General features: G+C 36.7%; 2 long non-coding RNA genes across 4 annotated transcripts; both read right to left on the reverse strand.

The window, feature by feature from the left end:
• Window positions 1–403: 403 nt before the first annotated feature.
• LOC128126457 (uncharacterized) lies at window positions 404–911 on the reverse strand. The gene is made up of 2 exons (XR_008224458.1): window positions 699–911; window positions 404–617 (listed from the first exon to the last, which is right to left on the reverse strand). It is a non-coding gene; the product is annotated as an uncharacterized LOC128126457 (long non-coding RNA).
• A 220-nt stretch (window positions 912–1,131) lies between these two features.
• On the reverse strand, window positions 1,132–6,208 carry LOC111897289 (uncharacterized). Of its 3 annotated transcripts, XR_008224457.1 has the most exons (15): window positions 5,965–6,207; window positions 5,677–5,851; window positions 5,048–5,156; window positions 4,877–4,958; window positions 4,595–4,695; window positions 4,427–4,500; window positions 4,180–4,332; window positions 3,955–4,069; window positions 3,777–3,868; window positions 3,465–3,699; window positions 3,160–3,380; window positions 1,756–1,896; window positions 1,447–1,669; window positions 1,264–1,351; window positions 1,132–1,188 (listed from the first exon to the last, which is right to left on the reverse strand). It is a non-coding gene; the product is annotated as an uncharacterized LOC111897289 (long non-coding RNA). The 3 variants fall into 3 exon arrangements; XR_008224456.1 differs by having other exon boundaries at window positions 4,595–4,958; window positions 5,048–5,106; window positions 5,965–6,208; XR_008224455.1 differs by having other exon boundaries at window positions 4,595–4,958; window positions 5,965–6,208.
• Window positions 6,209–21,609: the final 15,401 nt, after the last annotated feature.

Below are 21,609 nucleotides of genomic sequence, written 5' to 3' on the forward strand. Positions count from 1 at the left end.
ACGAGCAAATGCGCATCAAGGAAGGCCCTGTCATAAAGAGAGACGACGCGCTTTTGCGTGTCGTCTATAGACGACGCTCATTTACGACGCGCAATTACGATGCACGTTTACGACACGCAATGCGTATCAAGGAAGGCCCTGTCATAAAGTAAGACGACATGCATTCGCGTGTCATAACCTTACGACGCGTGTGTTAATGACACACAATGCGTATCAAGAAAGCCCCTGTCAAGAAAGGCCATGTCATAAATGAAGATGACACACATTTTTGCGGATCATAATTTTGAATGTTTAAAAAAAATATTATTTATAGATTTTAAATTAAATTTTCATTTAATGTATCATAATAGAAATAAAATACCATATACAAAAAATACAATCCATTGCATAATATAAAATAAAATTTCTTACACAAAAAATAAAATAAATTGCACAAATTATAATATGTCATACAAATAATCATTCAAATGTTATACAAAAATAATACATTGCTAACATGGGTTATACATTCCTATAAAACTATCAAATAATCATCCAACTCTGTTTCTTACTAGAATATGTGTGTAATTGTCTCCTTCATCAGCCTCCATGTCCCAAGTCGGATCTACCTTCCTTATCTATATGTATAACAAAGACACATAAATATATTGTGAATTTGTGATCTGATCTGAAATAAGAATCTTGAATTTTGGTTGTACCTTGTGCTTAATTTCAGCGTCTTCAATCCTTCTACATAGATTTCACTGAAACAAGAGAATGAAATCTTTTTTGAAAACACGGCTACACCATTCTATTGGGAACAACTAAGATGATGCAATAATAAAAAACATGATATTAAGTCCATTTGATAGGAGCTAATATAAACCAAATTCTAACATGATTATATGTAATATATACATGGAAAAGAACAAAAAAACTTAATACCTGATATCTGAAACTGAAAAATAGGTTTTATATGCAACAGTGAAAGAAAATGGTTTTCGATCTATGTTTGTATTTCTGACACGAGATGTTAACAGCAAGCTTGCTACATTGCTATTAAGGGAAATTTTCTGCAATGTAATGCTATACAAACTAAAAAGATATACACATATATGATAAACATCAAATTCCAACTAAGTAGAGTTGCATCTTGCCTTTCATAATTCTTTAAGACCAATGAACCCCTGCTCCGATAATTCTTGTGACCTAATCAAATAAAAGTCAAAAAACGAATATACAAATCTAATTATTAGAAGAATCAATGTTCGTTGCAGATAATACCTTAGGCTAATAGACAATCCTTGATCCTATGAACTAGAGAGTATATCATCACAATTTCATCTAACACCACCCATGAGAACCCGTAAAGCTACTCAACCAACATATCATGTCATGTAATGTATTTTTTGTCAGTATATTTTCACATAGAAAAAAAAAAGTGAAATAAATAAAAATTGTAAGTACCAATAATGATGTATGATTTCCAGTGAGCTGGAGCTTATAGACTATCTCGTATTGAAATATGAAGAACCTCAAGCACAATATAGTTTCAAGTACACGCCCTCTAATTTTCTGGATATGTGCCTGTTCTTCATCCCGCCAAGATTCCCAACTATTGTCTCCTTTCACTCCAACTCCACCTTTATACATAAGCCACTTAGTCCAATCATCAAAATCTTCCACAGCTCTATCCACATCACATCCCAATCATCAAAATCTTATAATATAAATTCATGAATTTGGAAAAAGACAATAAAATAATTGGAAGCATACTTCTGCCATTCGAAGCCAGATGGGTTGAAGATATACGGTATAAACAGCCACTTTCCTACTTATTATCCAGTCCCAAATATAAACACTAGACCCAAATAAAAGCAACGGGATCTCACTTGACCACCTCCACTGTCCCTATCCCTGTCCCACATAATAGATCCCTTTCATTAAATTAATTATTAATACAAAACAAGAAACGCAAACCAGTTAATCAGTCATATACATAATCTCAATCAATAATACATAACAAATTTGTTTTTCATTTTTCCCTAAAAGCTCAATCAGGTGGAGGTAGGGGGGCTATAGTTTGATCAATATTTTTGTCTAACTTATCTAAAAGTTAACAAATGGACTTATATTAGTCCATTTGATTTAAGTTAACAAGTCAATGTGACTCAACAGAATAGAATGATAAAAATCAGAGTCTTGCATGCTACAGACATATCTAAAAGTTTTGATATTTTGGAATTTGGAATTTATGAAAGCATATAAGCCTATTAACATCTTAGAAATATAATGCCATCTCAGCGATTAAACAAAAGTTTTTTGACTTTTGTCATATTATTAATTTTTATATTTCTATTTGGCAAAAAACTTTTATCAAACAACCTTTTCAATGGTGAACCTTTTAAAAAGCTTTTCTCAAAAGTTAATCAAATTATCTTTTTATCTATCTTAAATATTCTATTAAATCCACTCGTACAATTTATAATTTTACCAACATATGTAGTATTTTTGGAGAAAAAAAACCCTTGCATGAAATTATTATTAAAATTTTTAAAAAAACATTATTCAACATTATAATGAAAAAACGATAAAAGATTATGTAACTGCATAATTTTTATTTTGTTTATTAAATAAATTAATTAACTAAATACAAAGCCTAAAATAAATCTAATATCTAAATATAGTTGGTGTATAAATAAAGAGCTAGCAAATGTAAATATCAAATGTGATAGAGCCTAAAAGACAAATAAAAGGTTAAGGAAAATAAGTGTTTAGTCTTCTTTTCCAATGGTAAGCTTTTTCAAATAGTAAAAAGCTTTAAAAAACTATCATTGGAGATGATCTCATAAAAAAACATAAAGAAAATTGAAGAGAAAAAACAAAAACTGGATAGAGAGAAGAGCTAAATTAGAAGGATCTTAAACCAAAGTTAAAAAAATTAATAATATGATCTTTAATAAAAGTAAAACAGCTATGCTTATCTATATTAATTTATAAAGTTGACATTTAGTATGATTCATATGGATAAAATGGTCATTTAGTATGATTCATATAGTTTATTAGTATGATTAATATGGTTTATTTAGTCTAGTAAAGAAAGACTTTGTGTATACAACACTTTATCCAGACAGAAAGACTTAATATGAAAAAAAATGTTTTATTGGTTTCAATTTTTACCTGTGCTGCAGCAGATCTTCCCCACCCAGACGACATATTAACAAGAATCCCTTGTTTTTTTCTCAATCATAAGAGGAATGAAGTGACGTAACCTATTTTCTACTCCTTTCAGATTAGTATCTATCACATCATTGAATTCCTCTTCTGGAACCTCCCATAGCTGTTTAAAAATACAATAGGGATCGGTGTAATACAACAGCCTCCAAGAGGATCACCAATAGCTGTTTAAAAATACAAAAATGAAAAATTATAGTCCAAAAAACGTAACTTTATGAACACCGAGAGTTAGTAGAAGTAGAACTGACCTGCATCAAATCCTGCTGAAACTAGAATTATATCAGGTTTAAATTCTCTTGCAACAGGGATCGGTATATGGTCCCATGCTGCAATATAAACTGCATCACCAGATTTTCCATCTCCCATGGAACATTTATATTGTACCCTTCACCTTCTCCCTCACCCTTCATGTCATATGATCCATCATCACCACAAGGAGAAAACATCCCAATCAACAATTAGTATCTTGTTAATACCTAATTCCTGCACGAATATAAACATCATGCAAACTAATTTGACTATTATTATCATAATGTCTTAAATAAACCTCATTTTCAAACCTCAGATATAGTAGACTTAGCTAAAGCTAAGCCTTCAGTTGTGCTTGCAGCCAAAAAAAAGAGATGATTTCGACTTCACAAAGTTGTAGCATCTGAAGAAAGAGGATTTAAAGCTACTAATGAAAAAAAATCCTTTAATAAAGTTAACATAAGATCGCAGTTTACAATCAGAACTTACAATAGATAAAATCTTTGATTTTAGCCTAGAAAGCACCACCATAAGATGAGAGTCTTTGCATTGAGGAACTTTCATCTTGAACCAATCAAAGAACACCACCTTCTTTGCGAAGATCCTGCAGAAGAATAGAATGAGTACTGTTATTAGAAAGTGGAAGATAGATACAATTAAAGATAAAAAATGACACAATAAACAAGATAAAAAATGGAAGAAAAGATTTCTTACTTTAGGCGAGTGGCACCAAATCTCTCTACAAACAACTAGAGGTTAGCTACTGGGTCATGGTTAAAACCAGCAGCAGTGGCACGAGCACAAGCTATATTCAAATCCTGCTTCACAACTGTCAGCCTTACATCAATTGCCCTCAAAAGCTCCTTCCTATAAAAAAGGAAACGAATAGTCAACTCAACAGTCAACACAGACTGCAACAAAACCAAAAAAAGATAGCACATTCAATAAAATTTAACTATACTTTGTTGCATCAACCCTAGTTGTTGTGCTTAATCTACCATCACCTATGTTACTTGATAGCTGATCAGATGATCCCTGAAATTAAGATGAAACCTTTAGTTAAATGAACACCCTTAATTATATTTGTATATGAACAATTATACATAGTTTAAAAATTAAAACCACATACCTGTGAAATATATTTTACGAGCTGCTTCTAGTTGAGACATCTCAGCATCAAAGGTGATCACTAGTTCAACAATTTCAGGTGTACTTACAAAACGAACAAACCTAATGACAAAAGCTATCAATTATATGATTATATCCAAATTTCAAACGTATAAGCTTTAAATTTTGTATAAGGACACTATCTCTCAAGTGTTCCCTTTGTGCACTATGAGTCCACATTTTTACGTTTATCTACTTCAAGCTTAATGAATTGAGATGAGGATCCAACTTGTTCCTCCACAACCTTCAAATGTGTCAAAACTGGCTTCACTAAACCCGATGCAAGCATTTCAATGTTTCCAATACTGGAAACAATCAATTCACATCTGCACAAAAGGTGGATAAAAGGATTAAATTCAGTTAGACAAAATCATCAAAACAAATTGTACTATTAAGTATTAAAAATTGAAGTTACCTTGAATGTTTTGGTGAGAGTTGGAATGATGCGTAATCAAGAGGCATGTCCAATTCCATCTTTTTTTTAACATAGGATACAAGATATCAGTAAGCACCCTCAAAGATCCCTAAAAAACAACGTGAATTATTTACGTCAAAAAGATTATATGAATTGTTCATAGTTGGTTCGCCATTTTGTGTACTAAAGATCCTACTTTGCTAATCAAACCAAAATGTGAACCATTTGACCTAATAAAGACTAAAAACGCGATACACCTGAAATGAAAAGCTGCCTCAGATCTGATTCTACACAGAAGAATCGAAATGCTCATCAATTGGTTGTTGAAGCAAAAATTTCCAAATTCACTTTTTTTTGTGCTCAAATCATTTGTCTATGGAGAGTGATTTCAATCAGGTAAATCAAGTAATTCTCATGAACATTGATCATAAACTTTTTTAATTTCTTCAGATACAACACAAAGGGACGAACTCACATGGAGTCATGTTTGGCAAATTGGATCTGATTAGCGAACCATGGGAAGGCAAGAAGTAAGCGATACGGAGAACATTGGTTAGAAGAGTAAGTCGATGACTGTGAATGAGTTGTAGTGGTGTTGTTCAGATGTCTCGAGATCATGATAAACATACCTTAATCAGCCCTAGGGCTTGGAAACTTGAGCAGTCGTTCCAATCTCGGGTGAGGTGAGGTGAGCCTAAGGTCTCCGGTGGAAAGAGGTGAGCTGAGGTCGCTCGCAAGTGAGGAGAGTTGAGGTAGAGAACGTTGCAGAGAGCACTCCTTGAAAAAAGCCCTAGATAATGGCCCCTGTGATTTTTTGATAAGATAAATAATTTGTTCAATGAAGACGAGGGTTGGAAGACGACGTTCAATGAAGTTTTCAACAGTGAGGGCAAGAACGTTCATCCAAAAAACCATACCTGTTCATCCTCCTCATGAGAGCTCCGCCTTCGAATATTCTTCATGGATCTTTGTCCTCAAGAGTTAGAAGCATTCTCACATCATTACGGATTTTGCTAAGTCGTTCCTTTTCAACTTTGCATCGTAGACTGTATTCTCCGACCAATTTCAACTTTGCATCGTAGTCGTTCCTTTTCATTTGAGCATTGATAATTAGGGCAAGAGGGAAAGGAGAAAAAAGGAAGGCGGTGTTTTTAATTTTTTAGGATTTTACTTTCCCCCTGGTTATTAAGGGATGGAACGCGCGTTCCATTAAAATTTATAAAGCGACATCCATAGACGACACCTATTTTATAATAGGTGCCCTCCGTGTTTTTTTTAGATTAGACACTAATTTAAGGGCGCGCAGTAATGCGCGACCTAAATCATTAAACTTTTTGAAGAGATGACACTTTTTTAATGTCACTCTCTTTTACGTAACGTAAATCAATAAGTGTTGTGGTTTGCGCGTCGTAAAAGGCTATTTTTCTAGTAGTGACTCATGCACATGTGTGCTGATAAAAGATATTGAATTGCTTGACAACTTTTAATCCCAAAAGTTTCTACTTTGTACATTTTGTATTTTATTTTTGTTTTTTTTTAGTTTGTTCATATTTTCCTCTATGCACAAATTTAAGGGGGAGAACTAAAAAACAAAACAAAAAATTCATAAAAATAAAAAAATCGAAAAATAAAAATATTTTTTTATTTATGTTTTATTTCTTTTTCAGAAAAATTTAAAAAATCCAAAAATATTGTTCTTAAGCGTATTTTAATTTTATTTTTATTTTTAGATGTTATATTGTGTGCTAAGTTTATGTTTATTTTTAATTTTTATCTCAAAATTTCTTTTGTCTTGAAACGTGAATTCAAAGGAAGAAGAGACTCAAGGAGATTGTATCGGAACTTTTTGATCAAGGAGAAGAAAAGTGGAAAGGAATTAACGATCATTAGACTTCACTCTACTTTCACAAGGAATTGAAAGCTTGAAACTGTACAAATTGTCAGTTAGGCAGTTTCTTTTAAAGAATTTTCGTATTTAAGGAATTGAAATCCTGAAACTGTACAAAGTGTCAATATTGGTCTTGTCAGTTATCTTTACCTAAGAATTGTCATGGCACCAGGCCGATTCACCTAACCGGGAAATAGATATCGCTGAACATCCCGCCCAGGGTCTTGTCAATCTCATTGTCATGCAAAATTGTGGAGATTCAAATGTATTCTCGGATACATTCTTCACAAATAAATAAATTAACGGTTTATGCACCAGGGCAATGCACCTTACAAGGAATGATTATCGTTGAACGTCTCGCCAAGAGCCAAGTTAACATGTTGACTTGAAAAACAGTGTTGAGATCTTTGATCAAGGATATGCACGGGCTAACATCAAAATAGCCATGAGTAGTTCTCCGATACTCAACAAATCGTTGTGTGTTCCTACGTGTTGACACAGATACTGTGAGTAATCTCCATTTGAGCCAAGGTTGGGTCCTTGAACAATTATGGTGAAAAGGGTCTTTATGACTCTGTGATCCATAAGGACTTTTTAGTCAGGGTTACTTTTCAAGTCGCATCTGTAATCGTTAAAGAACATTCATTCAAAGGAACTAGAAGTGAAGATTATCCTGCAACACCAAATCTTTCAATGCCAGAAGCAAGGTGAAGCTGTACTTGAAGTTATGTGACGAATTGCATTGAAGCCTCCTCGATCAATTTGTTGCTATCTATGAACCTGTTGATGTGATCCAGAAGAATCAGTTTCTCTGTAATTATCTTTGAAGTTTCTCAAAGCTGAAAGTGTTGATTTTCAAGAACCTATACAAGAAACCACTATACCCAGTGTGCGTTCAAAGTCAAATTTCAAAAGAAGTCCAACTACTAAAGATGGGGTTACTCGTGTAGAAGATTCATATGTGCATCTTCTAGTCAAGTCGTGAAGAGATCAAAAAAGAGTTGAAAGTCAAGATCTAGAAAGAGTTGAAAGTCAAGATCAAGGAAGTTTGAAAAGAAAAGAAAGCTATAAACCAATGGGAGATTGTTTGGACATAAATTTGTGGTTTATACTTTGTTTTTCAATTCTTTTATAGTTTTCGGTTTAGGACCGAAATCTCCATGATCTCAAATGTCTTTATACCGAAAACACCATGTGATTTCGGTGGGATTAAGTGATTTCAGTTTTGGGTATTGGGCTTGGCCTTTGTAATAGGTCTAGGTATATATAGTGTTATTTCAGCCATGTAAAGGGTGAGACAATCAATTGCAGATATCCTTTGTGTTTAAGTGGACCACAATATTGGTGATTGACCAAAATTATCCATGCAGGTGTGTGCTGATAAACATATTCAAATTGCTTGACAACTTTTGATCCCAAAATGTTTTAAATTTAATTACTAAAAATTTAATTATTAAAGTGTGTTTGTTTTATTTTATTTTACTTTTGTTTCTAAGATCTTTAGTTTTATTTTATTTTATTTTTATTTTGACCTTAAATTGGCATTTTATTTGCATTCATTTTAAAATTTAAAATTTAAAATTTTATTTTATTTCCAATTTTAATCTAAGAAACGAATTAAAATTTTTTGAATCGTTAAATGGATTGGGGTCCACCAAATTCGGCGGCCCAAAAGGCCGAGAACCCATTTTGGCGGTTTAAAAGGATTTTAATTCTTCATTTCATTCACCTCCACCGAAATCATGTTTTCCTCTAAAAAACCTAAGCGAAAACATTTCTTTTTTCTCTCTATTCACTATTCACTGTTCGGTGTAAAATCATCTATTTTCTTTGATTCTTCGAGTTTGTTGTCGAGTAATGTGGTTCGAGTTTTATGCTTTTTATTGGAAGATTTTGTAGGTTTTCAAAGGTTTTCGGCGAAGCTTGACGGTGTTTTTCGACAATTCTGTCGAAGGGTTTTGAAATTTGAATCATCGGTTTTTCGGGTTGACCCGTACCCTACCGAAATCAGTTTGATTTGACCAAAAACAACATTTCTTGACCGAAATAGCCATGTTTTGACCGAAATCTCAAGTCAAATCGAAATCATTTATTTTTTGACCGAAATCAACACCCTTTGACCGAAATCAACATATTTTGACCGAAATCGACATTTTTGACCAAAATATGAATTTTTGAGAAAATAAAACTTTATTGTTAATTTTTATGGTTCTCACTTGATTCGTTTGGTGCAACTTAAATGACAGATTAGTTGAAAATTTTGGATTCTCACAATATCATTGGATATGAATTTTGGGAATTGTAGCCCATTAGAAAGGACTGAACACAAAAAGGACTGAAGGAACTCGTCGAGTCCCTTAGTCGACTCGACGAGTCGGGTAGGGTTTACCCGTTTTCGAGATTCGGGGTGATTTCAGTGAGGGATTAGGGTTTTTGGTCTGCATGGGTTTTTGGTCTTCTCAACATTGTGGGACTCGACGAGTTACATAAGTAACTCGGCGAGTTGAAGAGTTACTCGGGTAACTTGACGAATTGAGGTTAACATTGACCGTTGACCTTGACTTTGACCAGGGTTGACTTTGAGGATACTTATGGTAGTCCAGGATTGTGACAGGTCCATTATATGATGACTATAGGCTGTTGAGTTGGAGCAGCATGTGGGATTTATATGATCTTAGCTTGTCAATTCAGCATTCGCGAGAGGTAAGTCTCTTCACCATACCAATGGGTTTAGGGCACTAAGGCCGACCCATTTTGTGTTATGTGGTACACTTATTGTTGAAGAGATATGTGGTATGATAGTTAGTTATGCTTTATGTTATGCTAGCTATGTATGTGGTATTTGCAGGGAAGACCATGGGGAAGCCCATGACACTTGGATGTAAGATCATGTGGGGGAGCCCATGGCTTTTCAAGTAAAGACCATGGGAGGAGTCCATGGCACTTGGATGTAAGACCATGTGGGGGAGCCCATGGCTTTCCAGCTAAAGACCATGAGGGAGCCCATGTCACTTAGATGTAAGACCATGTGGGGGAGCCCATGGCATATAGGTGTAAGACTATGTGGGGGAGCCCATGACATCCTGGAGTAAGACCTTGGGAGGAGCCCACGACATCCTTATATGTTTTTATGCATGGATTATGTGATATATGTAGCTTTTATAGCTAATGTGATATGTGTTATGTGGATTGTGTGTGGGGTATGCTCTGGGGAACTCACTAAGCATTAGCTTACAATTTGTGGATTTGTTTCAGGTACATCTGAGCCCAAGGGCAAGGGCAAGGCTTGATGACGCGGCGTGCACTCTCTCATTGGTGTTTTTACATGACACTCTGATGATTTGAAATAAAATTGTACTTGATATGAATTTGGAAAACAATTGTATTTGGGTTTTCATGGTTTGTGGAAGGTATTTTGGTTAATCAAAAATGAAAATTTTCTTTTGAAAATTGGGTCGTTACAAGATCTTTTAGATTTTACTATAAACCTATGTATCAAGGGTTCGTGTCATTAGTTGATTCATGAACCCTAGTTTTGTAATCATTCTCTTTATGAGAACTTTCTTAGTGAAAACCTTTGTGATAAACCACTTTGCGTTTTGTTCTTTATCTTTTCTTTTGTTCGATATTGATCAGGGGTCCTACAACTGGTATCATAGCAGGTCACTAATATCGATTAACAATGTCTTCTTCTTCATCATCCAATCACTCTAAAACCAATTTTGGTGACAAAATCCCACAGTTCGATGGTTCTTGAAAGACATGATGGTTCTTGAAACCATGGATTATTCCATGTTGGATATTATCAATCATGTTCCTCACGTTCCTATGTATCAGCCCATGAAAGATAATGTTAAGGAAGGTGACAAAGTTGAAAAACCTATTCATGAGCTCAATGATAATGATAAGCGTCTGATTGCTCTAGATGTCAAAGCTCGTGCTGCCATAGGAAATGCTCTTGCCTATGACATCTACCATTTTGTTCAAAACTGCATATCTGCCAAGGTGATGATGGATACACTGACAGTAGTATATGAGGGAACTAATGAAGTCAAGGTTGTCAACAAGAACAATCTAAATCGAAAGGTATGAGCACTTTTTCCCATAGAAAAATGAATCTCTCACTCAGGTTTTCAATCACTTTAATTGCTTATTGAATTATATGTGTCATCTCAATATGAAGAAAACAAGAAACTCCCTAGTTCTCAAGTTTCTTTACTCGCTGAGTGATAGCTGGGAGGGACCAAATTGTTTTAACTATAGTGACACTGATCATTTCTCCAAGGAGTGAAAGTATAAGAAGGTGGAAACAAATGAAGATTATGAGGTAAAATATAAGAAGTTGTTAGCCTCTATAAAGGGGCAGGACATTGATGTAAAAGTCTTGATAGCAGAAGTGGAAAGTAGGGTGGATAATGAAGAATTATCTGATAAAGATAAACTTAAGGATAAGTGTTTAATGTCATACAATGATGTAATCACGGATAAAGGAGGCAACAGTTCAAGTTCATTTGAAGCTGATCTAGCTAAGGCTGCCAAAGATTCAAAGATGTCGAACTGGGACTCGTCATCGTTATATCATGTAAACAAATTTGTCAACTATTCTGATAACAAAAAAGGCATGATGTTCAATTATTTATGTCTCCATCTCTCAAATGTTAACCAATAGAAGCAGTCTCTTAAGGGTGAAATTGAGACACTATGTAACACCTCAAATTTAAAACCAAAATTTTCATTTTTAAATTTCCCAAAATATTGTTCATAAACCAAACCATCAAAAAATCACAAGTATCAATTACAAATCATTATTCTTTCTCTCTCTTTTTTTTGAACTAGAGGTCTTGAACTTGGATTCTTGTTCTTCTTTTGTGTTGCTCTTTTTCTTCATTTTTCTTCTTTGTGTCTTTTTGTCTTCACTTTTCCAATTTCTTCATTTTTTTGTTTTCTTCTTGGAAGGTTTAACGAATTTCACCATGCAACATAGGATGGAGGCTAACATGAACACCTAATGATCATTGACAACATGCCAAGATCAACTAAAAAGGGTGGGGAATAACTCAAAAATGGGTGTTACCGAAAAAACTTTGTCCCAAAAGATGTGAATTGGGGGACCCACTTCAAAGCTCATTAAGCACCTCAATGCAAGGTGTGATAAACAAAATCTATCTAACTATGTACTCTAGACCCCTAGACCTATCCTAAAAAGGTGGTGAGAATCTAACTAAGCAACGCTCGGACGAGACTCGGGAGTACTAAGGGGCACTCCCCCCAAAACCTAGATGCGAGTCTTCAATGTCTCCAAAATACCTTACCGGGCTAATCTCTGCTCGTACATATTGGTTTGACCAATCACATCCCTCCGCACCTAGACCTAATCAAGCTACCTACATCTGACCCCCACACAAGCGGTCTCAAAGTGGTCTATGAGGCTTAAAACGTGTCCCATTTATCCAATACAAGGAATTCCATATCAAGACCCGTGAACAATCTATGATTAAATACTTATGACTCAGCGCTATGGTACCTGTAGGGATGAGAAGACGAGAGAACAAAAATGCATAAACTTAAACTAGAATGCATCTAAGAAGTATGAAAATTAGAAAAGAAAGAAACAAAATATGCAATATTTTTGACATTTTTATGCAATTTTTATGAATGACCTAAATGACTTACTCTAAATGCAACTATATACAACCTAAATGCAATAAAAAAATAAAATATAAGAATACCTCACCCCAAGCTTACAATGAAGCATTGTCCTCAATGCTTAGAATGAGAGCAAGGAAGGATCATACTGGAATCAAGGTGGTGGAGGCCGACGGGAACGGTACGGAAGCAACACATGGGTCGTACAATGATCTGTGGGTGGAGTTCTTGGCCGCCTAAATACACACGGATGAAAGCTTGGTCACACAAAGGAAGCATATGAAATGGTTTGAAATTTTTTTATGAAGTGACATGTTTGTGCGGGTACCCTCGCAAACTTTGCACGGGTGGGGGGCAGCCACGCGCACACATCAGAATACATCCTGTGTTGGGGTAATTTTTGAGCTCGGATTTGCGCGGGTAGGGCTGGGCTGCACAACGTTTGCGCGGGCACCCGCACAAATTGCATATTTTGACATTTTTTGTAATTTTTCACTCCACAAGATCCGGTTTTCTTCCATACTTTACCAAGATCATTGCTAAACCTCAAGATGCTTATTTTAGACCAACTTCAAGCCTAGAAACATCAAAACTTCAAGCGGAGATTATTTATTTACAATGCATTTATTTAACGTCTTTGCCAAGACTCAGCCTTGCTTCCGTCAACCTTCGTAAATCGTGGTTTCCAATGTTACGTTGTCTAATTCTCTCATGTCAAAGCCTTCATAATATGGTTTCAAACGGTTCCCATTCACTTTGAAGATTTAGTTCATTTCCAAACTCTTGATTTCAACCACACCATGATCAAACACTTTTATAATAATAATGAAAGGTTCGTGTCATCGAGATCGCAATTTTCCCGGGAATATCTTTAATTTTGAATGATAAAGAATAACTTCTTGACCTAGAATAAAGTGTTTTTGGGTTATGTGCTTGTTATGAAATGCCTTTTTCTTCTCTTTGCACCTTTTGAACCTTTTAATTATCTTCTTCTTGACCACTTCCATCATTGGAGGATTTAATCTTCTTTGAACCTCTCTCCTAGGCTTGTAATAATCTGCCATAAGAATCTTATGTGTGCATACGTTAAGGCTTATCCCGTTTATTGGCTCAATCACATCAAACCGATACAATGGAGAAATGTTGCTAGGGTACCTCATTGCTTCAAATATGTTGAAGTGAATGATCTCTCCATCAAACTCCATAGTAATTTTTCCTTTATGGACATCAATGATCTTGTGAGCAGTATTCATGAAAGGTCTTCCAAGAAGGATCATAAATGCTTTGGAAGGAGTCTTCTCTTCAAGATCAATGACATAAAAACCACAGGAAATACTAGTTGATTAACTTGTACTAACACATCCTCCAACACTCCTCTTGGAGACACACTTGACTTGTCCGCTAATTGAATGATTACTCCCGTTTCTTCCAAAGGTCCAACATTAAGAGATTTAAAAACCGAATATGGAATCACATTGATCAAGGCTCCAAGATCTAAGATGGCACTTTCGACATGCAAATCACCAATGGTACAATGGATAGCAAATATTCCCAGATCCTTGCATTTAAAGGTAACTTCTTTTGGATAACCGCAGACACGTTTGCATTGACTTGAATCTTTTCATTTTCATTTAATTGCTCTTTTTGGTGCACAAATCCTTGAGAAAAATTTCATAACTTGGAATTTTCTTAATAGCATTCAATAGTGGAATGTTGATTTGGACCTTGCAGAAAGTTTCAAAGAATTCATTTTCTTCCTCTTTTTTCTTTGAAGCGGCTAATCGGGAAGGGAAGGGTGGTGGTACGACCAATGGCTTAATGGTCTTGTTGGAAGATTCAGGTTGCTCAATATTTGTCACAACCGGTTCCTTTGGAGGAACTGCAACATTTGTAGGCTCAACAACAATAACCTCATCTTCTTCTTCTCTTGAAACTCTTTTGGGGTTGCTTTCTCCAAGGTTTTTCCCACTTTTCAAGGTTATTGCACTCACATTGGAGTTCTTCTCGGTTTGAGAAGGAAGTTTACCCCTTTGTTCCATCTTGTTGAGAGTGGTAGCCAAGTCTCCAATTTGTGCTTGAATATTAGAGAACGTGTTCTTGGTCTCTTGTTGAAATTGGGTTTGGCTTTGAGCAAGTGAAGTGACAAGATCTTGAAGGCTCATTTGGTGGTTACCACTTGATTGGACTTGTTGTGGAGGTTGTTGATAATTTGGAGTGGGATGAGATACTTGGGGATATGGAGGTTTTTGTGATGGGTATTGAGAAAATTGGGGTCTCATCATAACATGTGGTGGGTTTTTCTTTGGTGGGTATGGGTTGGTTGGGTTGTTCCTCTAATCTGGGTTGTAGTTGTTTTGATATCCCATGGGTCTTAGTTGGCCTTGATATCCTCCCATTGCATTAACATCCTCTGGTTCACTAACAAGTGAGGGACACTTATCCGTATAATGTCCCGTCATTTCACAAATACCAAACACCATCAATTGTTGACCACTTCCCACGACCATTTGACTTAACACATTAGTCAAATCCAAGAGATTTGATTCCAAGTGTTAGGTGTTGCTAGCTTCACCAACCACTTGTGGGGAATTTCTCTTTATTTCATTTCGAGTCCCAAAGTTTCGTTGATTTTGAGAAATGGTTCCAAAAAGTGATCTTATCTCTTGAGGTTTCTTCTTGAATATGTCACCACCACTTGAAGCATCAATCATCATTCGATCTTTTTCATTCATACCCTCATAAAATTGTTAAAGAAGTAGTTGTTCGGGAATGTTGTGTTGAGGAAAACTTGTACACAAGTTGTTGAATCGCTCCCAAAAATTCATGAAAAGTCTCATTCTCCCCTCGACGAATCCCCAAATGTCACTTCTTTGACTTGATATCCGGGAGGTGGGATAAAACTTGTTATTGAAGGCTTTGAGTAACTCTTTCCATGTGTGAATAGATCCTGATGTTAAGTTTAATAACCACTCTCTAACTTTATCTACCAAGGTGAGCGGGAAAGCGGTTAGCTTGAAATCATTCAATGTCACATGTTCGGGCAACATGCTAACACATATCATATGAAAGGACTTCAAATACATTTGAGGATCTTCTTTATCCAAACCATGGAACTTGGTGAGTTGATGTATGAAACTTGACTTCAATTCAATTCCTCGGCGGTGTGTGGGATAAACAATACCAAGAGGTGTGTGAGTAACATCTGTCTCCATCATTTGTCTAAGTGTCAAGTATTGAGGGGTATTGGATGGATTGGGGTTATTGGGATATTGTTGCATGTAATTGGGAGGTTGTTGGTAAGGTGGGTACGGGTATGGTTGGGGATTATACATTTGTGGCGGATAAGGTTGGTAGTTAGGGTATTGGTTGTAAGGAGGTTGTTGTTGTGGGTACATTGGTTGTTGGTACATTAGAGGTTGTGGTTAATGAGGTTGATTTGGTTGATGTGCTTGTGGTGGTTGAACTTGAAAAGCATTGTTTTGAGGTTGGTTGTTTTGATAGAATTTTTGGGTTTTTGATAATTGGGTTGGTTTTGAGGAGGGGCTTGATTCCAAGGTGGCATATCTATGAGAGGTTGTTGTTGTTGTTGTTGTTGTTGTTGTCTTGGTTGTTGGGGTGGGGTATTGGCATCTTGATTGTTTAGGTTTGGGTTGGGATTGTGAGGTGGAGTGTGGTTCATGGCTATGTAGTTTTCAAACGGAATCTCTTCGAAGGAATGAACAACAATTAGAGAACTCGGTTCATTGTCGGTATCACTTGAAGTATGAACTTGATCTTCTATGTTGATTAGTGGAGAAGAAGAAGAAGCTTGAACAAGTTGTTGTTGTTTTGCTTGTTTGGCTAACTTTTTCAACCTTTTTGCTTCTTTTTCAATTTCCGGATTCTAGAGTAGTTCACCGGTTCTTGTAGACATAGGCATAATCAATCAAATAACAATAACCAATTTCCCCGGCAACGGCGCCAAAACTTGGTGGGATGTCAAGTCCACCAAACAAATTACACCCTTTGTTTGTAAATAAAACGTAATATAATGGTAAAAAGGGGGTATCGATCCTCGGGGAAATGGTTGTATTTAATTACCAATGCAACCTAATAGAAATAGTGTAAAACTAACTAACTACAATTAAACTAAAAGGGGGGGGGATGTTGTGATTACTTGAAAACTAAAAGACTTGAATAACTAGAAAACTTGCAATTAATCATAGTGATGAGATGCTCAAATATTGGAGAGAATTGGTAAACCAAGGCAATTCAACACAATGAACATTTGTGTGTCTATCATTAGGATTTAATATGAAGCTTATCATTCATCCTAAATTGGTTATAGCAATCATGAAGCATGATATGCCAAGATTCCTCATAAGTTGTATGGAGGTTGGGGAAGCCCACAACACACCTTCTTAATCAAAATCAAAAATCCAATTGAAGCAATTGAACCCAAGAAATTGACTAGCCGTAAGAATGAAGGAATCCCCAATTTCTAGAGGATGTCAATGCTTACACATCCATAAAGGAGTTATGATTCATAAGCTAGAGATGATTTCTACCATCATAAAGCCCTTGTTCTAAGTAAATTCAATGATTCAATGCTAAACCAAAGAAATAAACCAACAATTGCTTATTCAAGTACCAAGCTCATGATCAAAGAATTAAACAAGCATATGAATTATGAACTAGAATCATAGACATAAGATTAATGATAAATAATTATAAATCCTTCAAAAACCTACAAACATTCAAAGGTTTTAGCCAAGGTCTACCAAAATAGAGAGTTTAGCCACTCATGGCAATAGAATAATAATCACCAAAGTCTAATTTCATAAAGAAACTACCAATAACTTGGAAATATGAAAAGAAATGAGTTTCAAGCTCCAAAATCGCCTTCTTCTAGTCTCCAATAGTGTAAAATCGAAGTGATAGCTGATAGATCCAACCCCCAAGATAAATGGTAAACCAAATGACCAAAATGCCCAAAACTGGGCAGTTGTGCGGGTACCCGCGCGACGGAGATTTCACCCGCGCAAGTGCTGCTGGAATGCTATTGGCTCATTTTTCCTCCACTAACCATCCTATTACCAAAGATTCCCTTGGTCACCTCCATATCCCACATGATTCAAATTAACCAATCATCTTCTAGCTTCAAATAAGGATGTTCCAAGCCTAAAATAAAGATCCATGACCCATCTTCACAAGCCCACTTCATCCAAGTCCTTAGCCTTTTAAGCCCAAATTTCCTTTAATGGATCCGCAAAGCCCAATAATGCCTCGGAAGCCCACAAAGCCCATTTCCAAGCTAAACCGTAACCGCAACAAGCTCCAAAACCTACAAAATACCTCATGCAACATAAAAAGTCCCCGATATGATCCATAATAAAGAAAATAAATAAAATACAATGCAATAATTATAAAAAGATCTAAAAATCTAAAATAAACTAATAAAAATAAGGAAATAAAATAAGTTATCGGTGTATAATCAGACCTTTGCTTTCCTGCGATCCTCGAAGTACTTGAAACACATATACCCAACAACTATAAGCACAAAGCTTAGTGAGTTCCATAAAATATCTTAGATAGCACATCACATAAATAGCTATGGGTTATCAGCAACCTTGGAGACTACACGAAGTCTCAGTGGGCAAACAGCACACCCTGTGGGTTATCAGCAACCCTGGAGACTACCAGAAGTCTCAGTCACACATAAACAACATAACACAATAATAACAGCTAGACCCAATTGGTAATCACAGATACAACTATTCTACCACACAGGTTAGAATAAGTGAGGATACGCGCTTGATATTGATGACTGATAAATCTCACTCCCAAACTGTCAGAACTAGATTCTGCCTAGTAAACACAATAAGTAACCCTAATCAATTTAGTTCATTATCCTGACTCACAACTCTAGATCCTACAAATACACTCCTTGAGGGCAAAAAGACCATTTTTCCCCTTCCATGGTCCAAAACCTAAATCTTTTAATAAGTTGAAAGTCAACATGCCCAACGCATATGTTGGGCATACGCTTCCTACGCGTCACGTACTCCATGAACGAGATGGGTCAGGGTCAGGCTTGGCTATGCTAGGCGTATGTTATTTGATCCCAAACTTAACTTCTTAACGTCTTAATCATTAAGACATGCAACCCAAATTCAGATCGGACCTCAAAAGAATGTCTTAAACCACAAAGTTCATAACTTTAAGCCTTTGCATGGTTGAAATATGCTTAAACCTTATAATCCTAACTTATACCATACTCAAAACCACCACACTCTTGCATGGAAAGAAAGGGATCTTCAAGCACGCATTTTTATAATTCTTATAACATCCCAAAAATCATGACCATAATTTTCATTTTTATTTAATGAAATAACCATAGTTATCAAAATCATTTCATCCAAGAACATAAGTCATAGTATCAAACCAGAGTATCACATCAAAACTCATATCAATATATCAGAGTAAAAACATCCCAGGCTAAACAAAATGGTTGTGTGTGCTACAGTCATCCCGAGCTCTTCCCCTTGCTACTGGAAGTACCTGAAACCAAAACTGAAAACTGTAAGCACGAAGCTTAGTGAGTCTCCCCAAACTACAACATACCATACATATAATAACATAATCACATAATAGCATATCATGGGCCTTGCTAGCTTCATTGGGCCCCGCCCAGCATCGGACTGAAATCCAGCATTGGGCCCCGCCCGACATCAGACCGAAATCCGGCATCAGGCCTCGCCCTGCATCGGGCCCTGACCGGCATCGAGCAAAGCTCGGTATACATATAAACATATCAACAAATACACATAAATGGTCACATAACATAAACATATAAACATTCCTCGGGCCTCGCCCGACATCAGACCGAAATCCGGAAGCATACAAAAATTTCTCGGGCATTTCCTAACATCATACAGTGGTCCGGAAACATACCAAACAGACACATGCAAAATAACGAAGACATCAAGCATACAAACATTCCTCGGGGCCCCGCCCGACATCAGATCAGAATCCGAAAACATATAAACCTACATAGGGCACTACCCGGCATCGGACCTTCATCCAAAACATACTAGCATACAGATATGGGCCGACATTGGTGCCTTCGACCCGTTCATACAGGAGGAAAACTCACCTCACTGTCGGAAGATAGTTGAAATGTCTTTTCCCGGAGTCAGCTCTACTCACTGCCTGAATTAAAACAACCCCTTAGATACCATTCCATATTCATAACCCTTAAGGGTCAATTGTGGTCAAGTCAAAGTCAAAGTCAAGTCCAAGTCAACACTCTGAGTTGACTCAACTCGTCGAGTTTACCCTTCAACTCGTCAAGTTCTCATGAATCACAGAATCGTGAAATCGCGATCTAACTCGTCGAGTTTTCCTCCAACTCGCCGAGTTCCTCCTTCTCAACAGAAACGAGACTTTCCTAGTACAACTCGTCGAGTTCCCTTGTGGACTCACCGAGTTCCATTAACAGAATCGTGAATGTTCGACCAAAGTCGTCGAGTTCCTCTATGAACTCGTCGAGTTCCTTGCATTTCTAGACTATTCAACCATTTCCTCAGATCTAAGGTCTTAGAATATAGAACTAATTTGTTTCCATAGCATATTTCTATAAAGTCGACAACTTGATGGCTTTGCATGCCTCAAATAGATGCAATCTCGAGATATGGCAACCTACTTCTATGGACATGGTCTCTTCTTGGAAAAGAATGGGTTTAGGACCATTTTTATGAATCTAAGGACCAATTATCACTGGAAATGGAAGTCTTTAGCATAAGAACTATGAAGGTTATCATGTTTCCAACAATGGGGTCAAAAAGACCCATAAAACAAGCCTAAGAGAGATATAACCATTTAATCATCAAGTTAGGGACTTTTTACCTCATAAAGTTGCCAAAGATGGATAAGATCCCAGATCTAGTGCTTCCCCTCAAGCTCAATGACCTTCTAGTTCTCCCAAGTCCTACACCAAGCACAAAAACACACAAAATCCACTCAAAACCTCAATTTTCTCACCAAGGAGCTCACAATACGATTTAAGGTTTTAGGGAGGCTGATGAGAGGCTGAGGGAAAGATTCAGTCCTTTAAATAGGGTGAAAACCCTGGAAATTAAGGTTTCATCCCAGCCGGTCTACTCATCGAGTAGGTCACTTAAACCACGCGGTTCTGACAATCTCTACTCGATGAGTTTGGGGCTTCAAACTCGTCGAGTTGCTCTATAAATATGAATAAATTATAAATTAAATGCATACCAGGAATCAGGCATTACAATTCTCCCCCACTTGTCTCAGACTTCATCCTCAAAGTCTGTTGCCTCAAATAACTTTGGATAATGCTCTCTCATCTCCTCCCCGGGCTCCCAAGTCCACTCTGACCCTTTATGGTGCATCCACTGCACCTTCACCAACTGTACAACCTTGTTTCTCAAGGTTTTTGTCTTGCGATCCAAAATCGCCACTAGTCTCTCAATGTAGTTCAGGCTATCATCTACCTGGATATCCTCTAAAGGCACAACTACGGAGTCATCCACCAAGCACTTCTGCAGATGGGATACATGAAAAGTGTTGTGGATCTGGTTGAGCTCTATTGGAAGATCCAAACGATAGGTTACACAGCCCACCAGATCCATAACTCTAAAAGGACTGCCCCGCTTCCTGAAACGGATGACACCTTTCCATGGTGACACCTTCAGGAGGACCATATCCCCTACCTGAAACTCTAGGTCTGAACGACGATTGTTGGCATAGCGTTGCTGCCGACTCTGAGCAGTCTGGAGTTTTCTCCGAACCTGCTGGATCTTCTCCATGGTCTTAAGTACCACCTCAGTACTCCCCATGACTCTCTAACCGACCTCGCCCCAACAGATTGGGTTCCTACACTTTCTCCTGTAGAGAATCTCAAAGGGAGGTCGATCTATGTTGGCATGATAATTGTTGTTATACAAAAATTCCGCTAAGGGAAAATACATATCCCAACTACCGCCGAAATCCAATACACATGTGTGCAACGTATCCTCGAGAG

This window comes from Lactuca sativa, chromosome 5, assembly GCF_002870075.4.
Source record: "Lactuca sativa cultivar Salinas chromosome 5, Lsat_Salinas_v11, whole genome shotgun sequence".
Classification (NCBI taxonomy): domain Eukaryota; kingdom Viridiplantae; phylum Streptophyta; class Magnoliopsida; order Asterales; family Asteraceae; genus Lactuca; species Lactuca sativa.